This window comes from Xiphias gladius, chromosome 2, assembly GCF_016859285.1.
Source record: "Xiphias gladius isolate SHS-SW01 ecotype Sanya breed wild chromosome 2, ASM1685928v1, whole genome shotgun sequence".
NCBI lineage: Eukaryota > Metazoa > Chordata > Actinopteri > Istiophoriformes > Xiphiidae > Xiphias > Xiphias gladius.
In genome coordinates this window covers 2,837,543-2,854,558 of record NC_053401.1, presented here as the reverse complement: position 1 = coordinate 2,854,558, position 17,016 = coordinate 2,837,543, and the positions used below count along the sequence as shown (strand labels likewise).

General features: G+C 43.7%; 1 protein-coding gene across 2 annotated transcripts in view; it reads left to right on the top strand.

The window, feature by feature from the left end:
- The window catches only part of plxnb2a.1 (plexin b2a, tandem duplicate 1), a 173,719-nt gene that overhangs the window by 94,726 nt on the left and 61,977 nt on the right, over nt 1–17,016 (top strand). Inside the window, exon 1 of one of the 2 annotated variants that reach the window (XM_040140391.1) lies at nt 7,396–7,482. The exons of the other annotated variant lie outside the window; for it this stretch is intronic. The gene's annotated coding sequence lies outside the window, so the exon portion shown is untranslated. Of the gene's footprint in view, nt 1–7,395; nt 7,483–17,016 lie in introns of those variants that run through there. 2 annotated transcript variants of the gene reach the window in all.

Below are 17,016 nucleotides of genomic sequence, written 5' to 3'. Positions count from 1 at the left end.
AAATTCGATTACGCTTTGAAATTCAGGAATTACAGTCCGTAAGCGCAACGGACCGTTTGAAGTCATTTGTCCAGCAGAGGGCGCTCTTAAAATTCACCATCAGCTCGACCTGTTGAGCCAGTAAACACAGCTAATAAATAAAATAAAGAAAATAGGGGAGGACACCGGCGAGGAGAGCCGTGCTGATCAGATAGTCACGATCCGTCTAAGAAACTGTGTGGAAGTATTTTCGGTTCTACAGCGCAGGCTGTTTGCTGCCTTGCTCTACGACGACACCAAATCTGAGGACTCACCCGCTGCCTCGACCCAAATGAGGCAGCAGAGGCGCCAGAAATGGGCGGAGCCGCGTCAACTGCGCGACCTCGTCTGACGGTCCACCTCGTCCTCGGGACCCCAGCCATGAAGCTCTTGATGAGACCACCACCGATAAGATAGAATGATTTCAATGCAGGGATAAGTGGCCCCCTTTGGCAGGAGAGGATTTTCAGGATGATGAAGGAACTGAAGGGAAAAAAATAAAAATTCCAAGTCGTACCGTCGCCCCAGGACACACAGAGCAGCTGAATGACACCACACAGGGTATACTGAAGGATAAGACACTGCCTGACCACCAACGGATGGGCATTGCTGGGAGCGGAGCTGAGGTTATATATAGGTTGCGTTTGAATTAATCTGAAACGAGCAAACCTTTGTGCGTCAGTCTGTCCGTAGCAAAGACTGTCAGATAGAAGGAGAGGAGGAGGAAAGAAGAAAAGCAAAAGAATGGAAGCGATGGAAGAGCGGGAGGAAGGCAGGAGAAATGAGAGAGAAAGTGGGAATTGCAACCACTAAGAGAGAGAGAGGAGTAACCTTTCCCTCAGCTACTTCCATAATTGGATTTTGACTCTGCTGTGTGTTTGTGTGTGTGTCTCTGGGAGAAACAACTCCTGTTCCACCTCTAAAGACGATAGATCAGATAGATGCCAGAGAAAATGACCAATTCCTCTCTCTCTCTCTCTCTCTCTCTCACACACACACAGTCAATACACGCCGTGTTATTTATAGCCCCAATGTTTTTATAATTACAAAGCCGCCACATGATATAGATTTGCGGTGCAGGTCGCTCTGTGCTGAAAAATTAATCAACACCTGAGAGAGAATTTGATCTGTGGACTTTGTGCGGCCGAACACTGTGTTTGAGTGTGCGTTCGTTCGTCGGACTCGCGCCGCTTCTTTAGTCACGGATTACAGTATCTATCCGCAGTATCTTTGTGTGAAATCTGGGAATGGAGGTTGCAGAGCAATGGTGGGGCAAATCCGGCCCTCCGACAAAAAGATTTGCCCCCCCCCCCTTGACGAAAGCTGAAGTCTTCCCGTTTAGTTTGCACCAACAACCGCACATTATTTTTTTGGGGCAAATCCGCCGTAGATAACCTCATAACCTCTAATACGTCTCCAGTCTTGTAGTGAAAGACAATGTGTTCACGTTTATCTGAGTATTGACCAAAACCGCTGTAACTCAGTCAGAGTTAAACGCACATCAACGGAAATGAACGTTTTTCTTAACGAACGAAAAGGAACAAATAAGTAAAACACTGACAACACACAGGAATGTGTCACAAGAAGAGGTGTTGTGATTACAGTGACTCCTTACTTTATAACCTGTAGCAATTAGCTCTATAAATATATTTAAGTGTGAAGTGTGACCAACGTGCACTCCAGTTGACGCTCTGCAGTTGTTAAGACAAAGCACCAAAGTGACACACGGTTTTCTACAAAATTTCCAAGGCGTGTTTTTTTGAATTTGTTTGGCGGTGGGATGGAAACCGGGGCCTGCTCTGTCCCAGAGATAAAGGCCGTGAATGGAGCGAGGAGCGAGAAGAGAGGGAGACACAAGTAAACCAACAAGATAACAGTGAAGGTGGAGGGACCGCAGCTTCGGGGGCCACTGCAGCATAAAAATAAATAAATATTAAAAAATATTAAAAGAAAAACTAGGGGGAAAAAAAAAAAAGTCCTGGTTTGCTATCAGAGAAGTTGACAATGGGAACCGTTGTCAGAAGGGATGATGGGAGTGAAAACAGCAGGTGGCAGAGAAGAGGAGTCAGAGGAGTCAGACAGAAAGGATTACAAAGACATTTGCCGTGTTTGCTCATATCAGCCCTTTATTTACTAGTTGCACAAAATCACTTCCAATTCTTTCTGTATTGGGTTTTTGTTAATTAGAAGGATGTATCAAAAACCTGAAAGATTTTAATGATCCAGGATTGTTTTGTAAAGTAGGGCATAGTTTTCTCATGAACTACTGCTCTCTCTTGAATTTAAACCAATCATTTTCTGTCATTAAAACAACAAATTTAGAGCAATGTGCAGGCTTGGCAGATACGTGCGCTCGGAGAGCTTTTTAACCTTTTGGGAAGTGTCTTAAAATCATTGAACTGCTGCAAAAACAGCATTAGACACCCCCCCCCCCCAGAAAAAAAAGTGAAGTGTGTATCAGTGCTGTTTCCAACAAATCAGACTTTAAAAAAATCAGGGATATCAGCTCAAACTACCTCGGCCGCATCAACCCAGAAAAAAAAAAAACAGATCTCAACTTTGAAAAAGCATGATATTCAGACTGTGTTGAACCATGGCAGACAGAGGGATAAGGGGGAGAAATGAGAAAGCAGCCCACTCTAGAGTTTCCTGTGTGAGATATTATGTAATAGTCCATTTGAAGATAATAGTCCGATAACAAAGTGCAGTAATGATATGATATATGAAATCCTCAGCAGAAAACTAATATCCAGCTGTTATCGCCTGCCAAGTTGTGGAGGAGAAATGAAGGAGAAACTTTATATTAAAAGACCCTGCGGCGCTTTGTGTCTGTCTCACTTCATATTCCAAGCGAAGTCTACTCACTACTGCAACTTTGACTTCTGCTTATTAAAGAGATGCTTCTCTCTGCCCTTGCAACGCGCTAAAAACAAGAGATAAATGTGATGAAATAAACTCACAGCTTAAGCAAACCTTTGCGAGAGCACAGTAACGATCAGATAGCTCAGTCGGAGCCGATCGGTGATCGTCTCGCGCTCATCGTCGCTGTTAAAGTTTGATCATCTTTATGTTCAACGGGATATGATTGAATTGATATTAATGTTTTTACTCTGTGCAGTCGGGTCTCTGTCTGTAAAATAAGGGATCTAGGTGGCTTGAAATGCAAAGTTTATTCAAAATGTAATATGATGTAGTGATTATGTGACATGAAGAAAAAAAACTTTGTTAATCGTTACAATATTTTGTGTTCTATCCATTACCACTGTAATATTTAATTACTGTGACTTACGATTACATATCACATCAACTTAGTTTTTGAGTTATAACACCCGCTAAAAGAGCCAGATGTTATTCTCAGGAGTTGGTGGAGACCAAAAACGGAGCTAAAAGAAGGTGAATATTGGACTTCGATTGATGAGGTAGACACAAACACCACTGAAACTAACTAACTAATGTTGCTCCACGACTGCAGGCAATTAAATCGAATTTCCAATGACTTCATTGAAGGCTACTGAACATTTTGTGAACACAAACAAGTATTGAATCCCACAAGGCTTCTTGCAGTCGTTGCCCATCCTCTCCTAAGCTCACTAGGATGTCCCTCTCTACACTGATTTTGTACCGAGTCTTTCCATCTTTGCTTGTGGTGTTTCACCCACAGGACAGCGACACTGACTGTTTTTTGTTTATTGCAGCTCTCTCTCTCTCTCTTTCTCACTGTCTCTGTCTCTGTCTCTCTGTCTCTCTGTATAACCTCTAAGAATCTGCAGTGGCAAAAATCCCACATTGGTTCATATTTTATTCATGTTTTTCTGTCTGCCTCTCTCAGGGGTCTGTAGCTCCTACACCGCCGCCACTGTGCTGCTTTCTCTCACCTCCCAGTCACTTGTCACCTTCCTCTCTTCACTTCGACTTTTCACGATGGACCCCCCCCTCCTCTGTCTCCTTCCTGGAGCAGAGGTCTTCAAAGGAAAACGAACACTGACCCTCTCCTCGTCTGTCCTCCTTTGCTCCAAGCTCATCTTCCTCTCTCCTCTTTACTGACCAACAAATGAAAAGTCTTCGCTGACCTCCAGTTGACCTTCTGAAAATCTGGAACTATCCAAAAGATGTCTCCCTGGGAGTTTTGTTTGCGTGTGTCTATCTATAGTCACACACAGGGACAAACAAGTCAATTGAAGGACCAGTTCTCTTTTTTTTTTTTTTTTTCTTCAATAAAGTGCTTGAGCAGAAAAATAACCGATTAAATGTCACAAACAGCAAATCATCCAGAGAGTAGAGAAAGTAAAGAAAAACCACTGAAAATGGACTAGAACGAAGGGCAGAGTCAGCTCCGCCGGGATGCAGTTAACAATTATTTTTATTATAGATTAATTAGGTGATTATTTTCTCAGTTGGTCGAGTTTGTTTTGTTTAAACAAAGTCAGAAAATTGTGAAAAATTCCCGTCACAGTTTCTTACAGCCCGAGGGCACGTCTTCAGATTTCTTGTTTTATATGACCGACAGTCCAAAACCCAAATATATTCAGTTAAAAATGATACAAAACAGAGAAAAGCGGAAAATTGTCACATTTAAGAAGCTGGTACAAGCAAATATAAGTGAAAATTGACTCAGAGGATCAATGGATATCAAAATTAATTACCGGTTCTGTTGATTGACGAATCAGTTTAGCTCTAATTGGATGCCATTTGGTCTCTGTCAGATTTACTTGACATCACAACTAATAATTTTTGAAAACCACACCGCTGTAAGGCATTAATCTGGACATAATTGGTTTCCCTTTATTTCAGTATAGATCATCCTGAGGGGAACATAAATGTCTGAACCAAATTTATCTATGCATCCGGTTGTTTGGTCCAGTCTGGACCAAAGTGATGGACTAACAGATCCACATGGCCATTCCAAGAGCCGTGTGGCTAGGAATATATTCTCTCTTTCTCTAAGTAGGGTATCCAAAAAAAAAAGTCGAACTTGGGTATCAATACCAAGATTCAGATATGGAATCTGTCCTTTCAAAAGGAGCTCTGACAGTCAAATCCACGTCGTATTTTGTTTATTTAAGTAGCTCATAACCACAAGCATGTTTCATGTTCTTGTTGGACTAATACACGCAACACTCAGCGTAGGAAAAGAAAAACTGCCAAGAAAACATTTTTATAAACAAGAACTTGAAGAAATCCTGGGTGGTCAATGTCAGAGCAATCCCTGAGTGGGTAGCTGCGGGGATAAAGCAATAAAAATCGACAGTAACGCGGACAGTTGACATTTAAATAAGAATACAGATGTAACATGGAGAAACATCTGGTGGAAAGATGGGAGTTCGACCAGTGCCAAAAACCACAATCACTACTTTAATATAAAGATGAGGGAATTAAAAAAAAACACTCAATAATTTGTTTGGCCAGAAAAAGGAGACATGTTTCAAACTATTCTAATTTTCAGTCAATTTAAAAAAAATAAATAGAGGCTTTGTGCATTGATGATGAGGTACTTTATTCAGCACAGAACACTCCAGTTTATCAAGAGTTTAAGACTCAGTTTCAGCACCATTGAGTCTTTGAATGGCAGGAAGAAATGCAGTGAAATTATGAGCTCTTGTGAACATTTGGTCTTCAAGATTCGGTAGGAGTTTACGAGTGTAAGTGGATGTCTGGAGGCTGTCCACGGGGGACATAGTTTGAGCTGGACAAGGGCCAAATCCAAGTTCGATTTCGAGACTACGAGCACAGAAACGCATGAAACCAAAACTAAGCAAGATCCTCTGGCCTAAGACACCAAACACAAGCGTTTCACCTCGCCCAATCGTTTGCTGAAATGCAGTGACTCGACGGTATCAAGGGTCAGGGAGTGTTTTTTGCAGTCTGAATTTATTTATTCTTCACCTCAGCTAGCAGCGCCAAGATAACCCGGCTCCTGCCGCCTGACTCACTGCTTATGACTCCATTTTTTTTCAGTGATTCAATTAGGTCCATTGTTGTGCCTGTTGGTGGCCATTTCAGATAAGAGCTTTATGGGCAGGGTTAAGAATCGGGATGTCAATATCCCACATCCAAAGTGACGACGAACAGGATAAGACTGAAGCGGTCGAACAGGTTGTTACAAGTTGATTTATAGAACTCACTGGAAAATCTGCTATTTTCTCCAGTCAACTTGAAAAATGGGCAAAAATGTACTTTAGTCCCCGTTCAGCGTTTTTAAGATGCATATAAACGTTTAATAAATGGTTTATAGCACACTACAGTGTCGTTGTAAGCGGCTTCAAGTGTTCATTAATATATTTGTCATACTATAACTCCTCCCGTGGGAACCCATAAGTAGAGGCTGCTGTATAGACAGATAATGAATAACAATATAGTAAAACGCAGCTGTGATAACATAAAATGTCTTCGTGGGAGAAGTTATAATTGTTGGAAAATATTAATCATTAATAAACACTTAAATGTCCATATATAGCTGCATGCAACTACAATACAATGTGTTATGAACCATTTATTAAATGCATATATACTTAAGAAAGTGTTACTGAACATTTTTAAGTTGCCCTCAGTGCAGTTACCTACCAACTACAGCGAATGTGAGACTCGTCTCCTCTTTTCACAACTTCCCATTGACGTATTTTGCAGTCACACCACCGTTAAAACCTTTTCAGTCTGAAAAACACTTTTCGAGAGATCGGCAAATAGTTGAGCAACGTGCTGCTTCTTATCCAGGAAATGTACGACATCATGGTCACCATTGTCATCATCAGTTGTTCTCCGGAATTAAAAAAAAAAAAAAAATGGCTTTTGCGAACGCAGATCAGATTTGGCCCAAAATGTTCATTCCTTCATAGCAGGGCAAGTCAACACGTGTGTGTGTGTGTGTGTGTGTGTGTGTGTGTGTGTGTGTGTGTGTGTGTGTGTGTGTGTGTGTGTGTGTGTGTGTGTGTGTGTGTGTGTGTGTGTGTGTGTGAGAGAGTGTGTGTGTGTGTTTGTTTGTCACCTATTCATTTCCATGGTTCCTGTCCAGGGCCTCTCTGCTTCCTCCAGCCTACTATTCTAACACTGTTATCTCAACACACACACACACACACACACACACACACACACACACACACACACACACACAGTGAGGGTATAATAGCCCTGGCCAAGCATAACAGGACACTGTAGAGGCAGGTGTTATTCATAACATCCCTACTGAAAATACTGTGCTGTTAGCTCCATGTGTGTGTGAGTGTGTGTGAGAGATAACCCAGGATAACCTCATCTCACTTCTGTAGCGCACACACACACACACACACACACACACGGACACACCCGTCTCTCCTTCTAAACTTAATTCTATGCCTCCCGTCCTCACCTCCTCTCACACATGCTCTCTTGTTCCCACAGAGTGCAGCGGAGTAATCGGCGCGTCATAGTGTAACAAGAGATTAGCGCTGCTCAGCTAAAAATCACAATCTGCTCCGTCAGATAGCACAGGTAGCGCACACACACACACCCCCACACAGACACACACAGACACTCACACACTCTCATGGTTATAATATAGTAAAGTGCTACCTGCAGTCCCTGCAACGAGCCTCTCCATAATTGGCGTCTTCTCTCATGTTATCAGACTTTCCAGCAGCTCTTTTCTAATCACCGGGACAGTCTAATAGCTGCAGAGCTTCACTTTAAGGAGACATAATGATACTCCGCTGAGTCGGCTGCTGCGGCCTCCCCGTGCTCCAAGTAACTGACTCCGTGAGGTTTAAAGTTCACTTTAACTCCTAAGTTCCTGTTTGTATTTTTCGGATAATCAACCTTTATTACTATTTACCTGAGTGCATGTAACAAGGTTACACCAATAAGCTTTTAAATGCCATGTTAAAAAAAAAAAAAAAAATCCCTGGTTACTGTAATCCGGGAAGGGGATTAGAGAAACCTAATTTCCCAAAGCCAAAGGAGAAAGACAAATGTCTCCCCAGGGGGGCGCCGGAGAGTTGGAAGTGAGGCAAAGACACACTGCATGAGGTGAATCAAAAAAAAACGTCCTCCTCCTCGGAGTCATGACTCAGTCAGATCCGAACACACAGACACGAAACACGTATCCACAAATCTGATCAGAAACCTTAAAAAAAAAAAGAGAGGCTTCAGAACCTGCTGGCGAATCATCACATTTTTAAGTTTTCCTCAGTATCACATTAATCCAGCGACGGCTGTCTGCACATCCATGGCTACACCGCAAACAGGAGCTGCTAACGGCTCATTCGGCGACTTTTCTAATGGTGTCAGTTTGCCGAAATGTAGGCTTTAACAACGGGACCCGAAAGAGAAAAGCAGGACCGACCCGTATCTGACAATACGACAGCACTCTAGAGGCATAAATCCGGTCTGGATGGAGCTAAAGACCCACGGTGTGAGCAGTCCATTTGGCCAGTGGGGTGTAGGAAGGCCGCCACATTACAAAGGGACTGTTGATACGGCTCCGCATCCTGAAAGCTCCTCAAATAAACAGTAAATATTTTTGTTTTGTTTTGAAAATATTCAACGTAAACCGGTCACCGATTTTTTTTTATTTTTTTTTTTTCCTCGAAAGCACAGCACAGAGTTTGGAAGTGGCAGCTTTCCAAGACTGAGTGACTGACTGGGTTGACTAGTTTTGTGTGTGTGTGTGTGTGTGTGTGTGTGTGTGTGTGTGTGTGTGTGTGTGTGTGCCTGTAGACACTGAATATTCCGGCTCTTGTCCTGCGTCTGTGTGCTTGTTTCCTCCCAGCATTCTCCATTAACACACACACACTTGTCTTACATCAGCTGTGAGGACGCTCGTTGACATAATGCCTTCCCGAGCACCTTCCCCTAAAACCAAGTCTTAACCCTCCAGAAGAAGCCTCTACCCGTGGGGACACGAGTCCTCATGGGTTAGTGTGCATTCAGGTAAAAGCCCCCCCCACGCTGGGATATACGAACAAGTAAACACACACACACACTCTCACACACTCCTCAGGGCTGAGCGAGAGAGATGTAAACTAAAGGTCTCTCTATTGCTCTTCAGCAGCTGGCTGTCACCAGCTGATACCACAACTGCTGCTATTGCTGCTTTACACAGAGAAAAAGCACTGCTGGACACACACATACACACACACACACACACACACACACACACACACACACACACAACTGTACACGCACTCTTATACAACCTCAAGGCTGCTCTAACATTCTGTTTGCTTGTTTATCGCTAAGAGGCTGATGGAACTTTTCTAAAAATTAAAACGCACACACACACACTTTGTCTCTGCTGTTACAAGGCTGAGGAAAATCACACACACACACACACACACACACAGAGTCTGGCAGAGTACCCTTTAGCTGGTAATAACCTCAAATTCACACTGCATATTAATAATGCGGATTTCCCTGCTAACACCCTCATATAATGAACTGGGTCAGACACACTGTGTGTGTGTGTGTGTGTGTGCGAGTGTGGGTACCTGTCGATGTGTCTGCACGCTTTAGCTGACTCTAAAGGTGTGTGTGTGTTTTTTTTTTCTGTGTGTGTGTGTGTGTGTGTGTGTGTGTGTGTGAGAGAGAGAGAGAGGGAGTGTGTAACTTTTAATACCCGCTAATCCTCTCGGTTTCCTCAGCTCTAAACCTGGGTCGCACTTTTTCTGTACCATTTTGTGTGTGTGTGTGTGTGTGTGTGTGTGTGTGTGTGTGTGTGTGCGTTTGCGTTTGCGTTTGCGTTTGCCTTTCCAGTTTCTGTTGCTCAGCCAACTCCCCACTGACCCCAATATTTTTAACAAACAACACACTCATCCTGTCATGTAGATTTCAATGCCTTGTTGGTTTCTCTCAGTACAAAGGCATTCTTGTGTGTGTGTGTGTGTGTGTGTGTGTGTGTGTGTGTGTGTGTGTGTGTGTGTGTGTGTGCGTGCGTGTGTTTCTGTGAGTGTGTATTATCACACCTGGGGTTATTTGTGCTGTGGAACCAAGAAACTGTTATCACTTCCAAGGTGCTCATGCCAGAAAGTCTGGAAATTTGTTTTGGTAGGACATAAAACAGCCAGAAGTTTCCATCTCAGTTAAACATCAAACAAAAGTTCACAAAGAACCAAAATAAAAAAATAAAAAAACAAAAAGCAAAAAAACAAGAACACACGTGTGCTTTCTTATGAAAAACCTGCCAATGGCTCACAAGTACTCGAGTCTTCTTTACCAGCGAAGGGACCGTTTTTATTGTGACCATGTGTTTGTGTTGCATTTAGTCCATAGTGTAGTTCAAGGTGCTATGTGGGGATTAGTCATTGTAATAGAGGTGAAACAACTAATCAGTTAGTCAATTAGTCAATCAACAGATAGTTAATCACCAACTATTTTGATAATCGATTAATCATTTAAGTCGTTTTTTTTTTTTTTGGGGCCAAACCATCAAAATAGAGATGTATAAGATTCAAATGTGAATGTGTGTAAAAATTTACAATAAAAATGTAGAGCTGGAGCGATAAGTTGATGAATTGATCAGTTGATTAGCAGAAGATTAATCTGCAGTTATTTTGACAATCAAATAATCGTTTTTTTATTTTAACCAAAAATACCAAACATCTGCTGGCTGCAGCATCTGAAATGTGAGAATTTAATGCTTTTCCATGTGATATGTGATTAGTAAATTGAATATATTCGGGTTCTGGACTGTTGGTCGGACAAACCGAGACAATTTTAGGACGTGGCCTCGGGCTCTAGGAAAACAGTCGGAAGATCAATCGATGATAATGTAATCATTTTTATTTGCATGCCGTCGGTGAATTAAAGCACGTAGGACACGCGGGTGTCGGTGAGAGCTGCTGGGACAAAACCATACTGACCAGCCCAGTAAAGCGCAGAGCCACAAGCTGCTGAAGAGCTGCAGACTTGCTCCACGTTGCGATTGACAGTAAAAGCAGCCTCTTGAAGAGTTATTTGTTTTGTGTTAATATGTTAAAACGTCACTCAGCGGAGCTTTAAATGGACAAGTCATCGGGGAGACAGGACTCGGGAGTCAGAAAGTACAAGTCTCTCTTTCCGGGCTAGTTTTTCAGTAGGGCTTAGTTTCTGGCTTGTCCCAGAATGCACCGCTCACTACTTTAATACAGTGACTTAGCGACGGCGTGATCTGCCTCTTTCACTGACTCTCCATTTCTTCTCCTTTCATCTCTCACTAGCTCATAAATACGCATTGATATGCAAGGTGTTCTTTACCTCTTTGTTGTCGTCTCTGTTCTGCCTCATCACTTTCCGTATATCCATCTTTTCTCGCGCACGCACACACACACACACACACACACACACACACACACACACACACCCATTGAATAAGGTGTGCATTAGCCTCGAGGTAGACACTGCAGTTTATTATGTGCAGTTTGTAAGATGAAACACTGGAGGGCTCATGAGTCTCCCGTACACTGTCAGCGGAGGATCTCCAGAAATTTTTCCTTCATTTTTAACTCGAGCTCAGAAACAAACCGACTGCTCCAAACAGAAAGTTTCGCAGTGTTTGCAGCACTCGGCAATAGGAGCGTTTCACGCAGAGGGAAACGCATTCTGAGCGTTTTATTAGAAAATATCCTCGAGCACATATGCTCACCCTTCGAACTTAACACAGTGGTAATGCCGTGGTTCCCCAGCAAAGCTGTGTGTCGTGTGTGTGTGTGTTGATAAGGCAGCCTGTATGGACGGCCACAACAGTACTGTTCTGGCTCATTCAGTCAGGCCTGAGCCACCGTGAAGTTCCACAACCCTCTCCCTCTCTCTCCCTCTCTCTCTCTCTGCCGAGTGTTGCTGCAGTCACAGACACTCAGACACAACCAGATGTGCACTGAGCGGACTGAACATCAGCGGCACATCCTTCACACCGAGTTATTTCCTGCTCCGAAATTCATTTCCCTGTTGTCTGTTGTTGCGCAGTCTGTCTACACCACATCCTCTCCATTTTAACTTCATAATTAAAAAGAGCATTTAGTGGGAGAAGCTGAAGCGTTACTCCACACAGAATCTATCCTTGCCTGTAGCCTTGAAATGCGGCTTTAGGACGTGTGTAGTCTCCTTAATCAACAGCAAATGGCAGCTGTGGTCCGCTTGAATTCACGTCTGTTAAGAGTCCCTGCCAGGTGAAACAAGTTTTCATTGCACAGGAAATGTCACTGGAAATCTTTCAGACCGCTCTCGCAGCACGATCCCCTTCTCTGCCGTCATGTGGATGCGTTCCCGCTTTAAAAACAGAGCTAAAAAAGACTTGATTTGAATTGAGAGAGACACCGCAGTTCAGCCAAAACTCAAACTAAGTACAAACTGTAACCCGAATGAGCTGAAAACAACCGTGAATGTGATGTCTTTTCTTGTTACTCTGCCTGACACCTCTTGTCACTTCACGTAGGTGTTGGATATGGATTCCAGCCTAAAATAGATATGAACAGTCATCCAGAAAAAATTAGATATGATCGGCACTTTGAGAATTGAGCATAAAGGCTGCAGTGTGCCGGGAAAGCTGCTTTGAGAGGTTCACAGTTTTCCAAGCTACACTTCCAACAAAGCTTCCCTTAAATCAAATACAGCTTTTGTTACCTGACTGAAAAAATAGCAGCGTGTTGCACAGTTGTTATATCAATAACTGTAATTGTATATGCAGTAAAACAACACGACTGCAGGTCGTCAAAACCGAAAGAAAAATGCATTTTATTACAAAACAAAGTGTGTATTATATTAAACGATGTGAACCAAAGTCTCCCATGAAAAGACCAAAACCAACGAGGAATGCAGCCTCCTAGCACGGAGCACAAAAACACAGCAGCGAGTCACACTGTTGCACCGGGCTCCTTCGTCACGCTGTAGTTTATTTTGACCCGGTCCCTCACACACACCGTGCTGCTGCTCCACATACTCACCGGCCCCTACCAAGTGTGGAGTAAATCCGCCGCTGGAAGTAGCCCCCAACACGTGCACCATTACCTCCTCTTTGTTCGTATAAAGATCTGTGTCTTCAGTAGGAGCCAGCGGCCTCGGACAGGGTTCGGGGAAGCCGGAAAGTATCGAGACGGACCAACGCATTGCGGGTTGTTTGTTGACATTGACAAAAATAAGAGTAACACCAGCCTTATCCTGTAACTGGCAATGGAAGTCGGGAAGATTTATGAAGATCTGACATTAAAGTTTCACTGCCAAAATGTAGTAATGCTCTACTTCAAGCAAGTCTCCCCTTTAAAGTGTTTAAATAGATCAAACGGTTGTGCGATCTAAAGGAAGTGACTCGTAGTGATGGACCCACAGAGAATTATCAACCCACCTCTGCAGCTCGTGTCAGCTCTGCAGAGCCTTTTGACGTCTTGTCAGTTCGCCGTTTTGGTTTTACCCTCTAATCCGCCCTGTTGCGAGCGGCAGTAGGCAGCTGGTGTCGGCGGGGGAAAAAGCCCTGAAGATCCAGTGTATGCGTCCGGCATCAAATATCAGGCAGAGTCAGCAACTTTAGCTGGTGAATGCCGTGAAGCAGCTAAAGACCTAAAGCTATTTCCCCCCCAGGAGTCGTTTGGAGACCAAAGACGGAGTTAGTAAATGATGCATTAACCATTTGAAAAAAAAAAACCAAACAAAATCCAGTAATTACATCGTAGAAACCCTTTATAAACGGTGCCTTATCAGAAAGTGATACCGGAACTTCTACTTTCTGCCTCCTGTTTAAAACCTTCCTCATTTTAGAGCCTTGCTGTTGACAAGAGAAATGAAGGTAAAGAAGATGGTGTGAAAATGCAGGCAGATAGAAATGAACAGACTGGTCCTTTATGCTTTTAACTTATCCTACCCTCCTACCGTTTCACACTTTTCTCCAGATAAAGGCATTTGTTGCTGCCGCCGTTTTTCTTTTTCCCGTTTTGAAAAAGTCTCAAGTTACTCGCATACGCGGACAGCCTGACATTTCCCAGGAGTGTCCCAAAAAAAACTTCCACACACACGGACACACACTGCAGGGGTTCTTTAAGCACCGATAAACAGGGCAAGGCCGCAGTATTGCGCATGAGAGGGTTGGTTGTCCAACAGGTCAGGATCCTCCGAAACTCAGAGAAAAACCAGTGTTATGTCTGGATTTTAATGAGTCAGTGTATATCTGTGTGTCTCTCTGTGTGTGTGTGTGTGTGTGTGTGTGTGTGTGTGTGTGTGTGTGTGTGCGTGTGTGTGTGTGTGTGTGTGTGTGTGTGTGTGTGCGTGTGTGTGTGTGTGTGTGTGTGTGTGTGTGTGTGTGTGTGTGTGTGGAGTTGGCTCCCAGCAGCTTTCAGCCTGGGAGGGAGAGTTATCTGTGTTTTAATCAGCCCAGAACAGAGAGGAAAAGGAGGGAGAGCTCTCCCTCGTTCTCTTTCTTTGCGTCTGTAATAAGGCTTCTTGCTCTAAATCTTTTAATCTGAGTAGGATTGTAGTCTATATCTCTGTCTTCTGGCTGCAAAGAACAATCTCTCCCTCTCTCTGCCTTTTTCTCTCTCACACACACACACACACACACACAAAACCACTGCTGAAACAGAGCCTGCCTTGTTAATTGAGAGCTGGTAGAGCCGCCTTCCCTCTGTCTCGCTCTCTCTTTCCGTTCTATGCATATGTATGCGGGTAAAGGTAAGCAGGAGCCGTAGAGCAGGAGTTCAAAGGACCGGAAAGTTAGGAAAACTGCCGAAAACTTTTCCAAAATACACGTCTAGAAAGAGGAGGTTCAGACATTTGGACAGGGTTCGCGCACATATGCAGAGACACGCACACACACACACACACACACACACACACACACACACACACACACACACACACACACACACAGCTCCATGTGTGCAGTCAGTGCTAATTATTTTCTGATACGACTTTAGAGAGACGAGCCTTTTTTTTTTTTTTTTTTAATAAACTGCTTTTACATCCAGTTCTCGCTCGACCCCCCCCCGCCCCACTCTCCACAGACGGGAGGGAGGTTGAGCTTTCAGCGTGTGACGAGAGGCTGTAAACGTGCTGGATTCTGTCCAGACATCAGGACCCGACCAGCAGCGGCTGCAGTCACGAGGGCTGCCCACCTCTGTGTTCAGCCACAAATGCAGCAGCAGACCCCGTCATGCGGCACCGACCGCGTCTTTTCCCTCTTCCTTCCTCCCCCTCCACAGACCTAGAGTAACCACGTCCTATCACGTTCAAGTTCTTCCAGCCGACACATGACACTTTTTCGCTCACCTTTATCTCCGTTTTTTATTTAATTTCTCCAACCTCCACGTACAAGATGCCCCCTCAGACTGTAGCTAATTAGTCTGATTACAAGGTTGTTTATAATCCAATTCTCCAAATACCTCCTGGTTTTCTGGCAACGATTATATCTAATGGTATTAGTTTCTATTTGGGAAGTTAGGCTATTAGTGAAATCATTTCATCGCATGGTAATTATCAGCAGGTCGTTTTGAATTAACTCACAATGTGGTCACTCTGGGTAATGAGCACGATATAAGCCACTGTCTCAACCATCAAAAAAAGTCACACCTTGTTTTGAATGATATTCACGCACTCAAGCGGCTCGACACGCGACGTCAGTTGAACCGTTCACAGCCGGGGAATTATCACCCCCCCCCATGCCAGTGTAAGAACAACAGTAGATGTCCAATCAGCTTTCATAGGTGTTGCTACTGGAAAACGCCTTCTTTAGTAGACTATACTATAGCTATAACCAGACTGGGTTTATTTCTCTAGGGGAGCTGGGGGGATTTCTAGCTTTACCTGCTTTTACTCCCGTCGGAACTGGTGTGTTGGTAACTTTTCACCCTCGCCCCAGAACCGGCTGGTCCTCCCGTAATTGAAATCCCGTTCTCGCGCCGCGTCCGGTCCTCCTGTACTTTTGTGTCAGTTCAGTGTGAGATTCGACCTTCGTGGGACGATGGAAGAAGTCAAAAGTGTTTTTTGCTGATCCGATAGGTAGAAACGTACGTAACACCAGCATATAGGCCGTTTTAGGAACCAATATTGACGACAGAGAACAATGAAAGCCACCGGGAGAGCGAGACTCTGATGGGCTGTCTTATTGTCAGCTACAGGTTGGTCTTAGTATTCTCTTTTGATCTCAGTGTTTTTAGCCTATATTTGTTTACATTTTGGAAAATCGGCACCATTTAAAAGTGTGCGGAGTTAGCTGTTAGCAGTTGTTTTAGCATTATGTTTACCGCGTGGCCATGGGCGTACTGACAACTGTCTCCGGACAAACTCAAAAATGTGATTTTTCTCAGGCAGGCTCTGAAGTGTTTTTTCTAAGCGGATCTATTGATGTTTACTCATGACGTCAGAGATGAAGATGTCCCCGGGAGGCGTGGTCACACTGAACGACATCGATACGTGTTTCCTGTCTGTGTGTTCAGATCTGACTTGAGTTATGACTCCGACTCAAATTCACCTCGTGCAGTATCTTTGCCTCCCCTCCAGCATTGATGTTCTTCCTTAATAGTGTATGAAGTGGGGAAATGACGTAGCTATTAGTCTTGGTGGATTCTGCATTGCTCTTATTGTCAGCGATCCCGAGAAACGACCAGAACCAACAAGGCGTCAGCATATTAACAAGTATCGTGTGTGTGTCCCGAGCCTGACATACCTTATTGCTCTGTGCCACAGAGCTCCATTATCTACCACTAAGTATTATAAACACATCAGTTAACCACATTGTTGCACTGGGTGACTCTGTTCCTTATTTATTACCGTAAACACACACACACACACACGCTGTAGTTTATTCTGACTCAGTCCCACACACAATGTCATGCTGCCCCAAATACTCAGTAGAGCACCGAACGTGGATTGTTCTGCCTCTGAAAATAGTCCCCAACTAATCTCAGCATTGCAGTGTTGAGCTCCTTTAGGAAATTACTGAGCCTTTTTAAAAATGAAGCTATATACGTGACCTCTTTGCCAAGATTTAAATCTTCAGTGTGGAAGTCTGAAAATACCGAGAGACCCGTTGCTGGATCTGGTCTTTTTGTGGGATTTGTGGACAAAGAG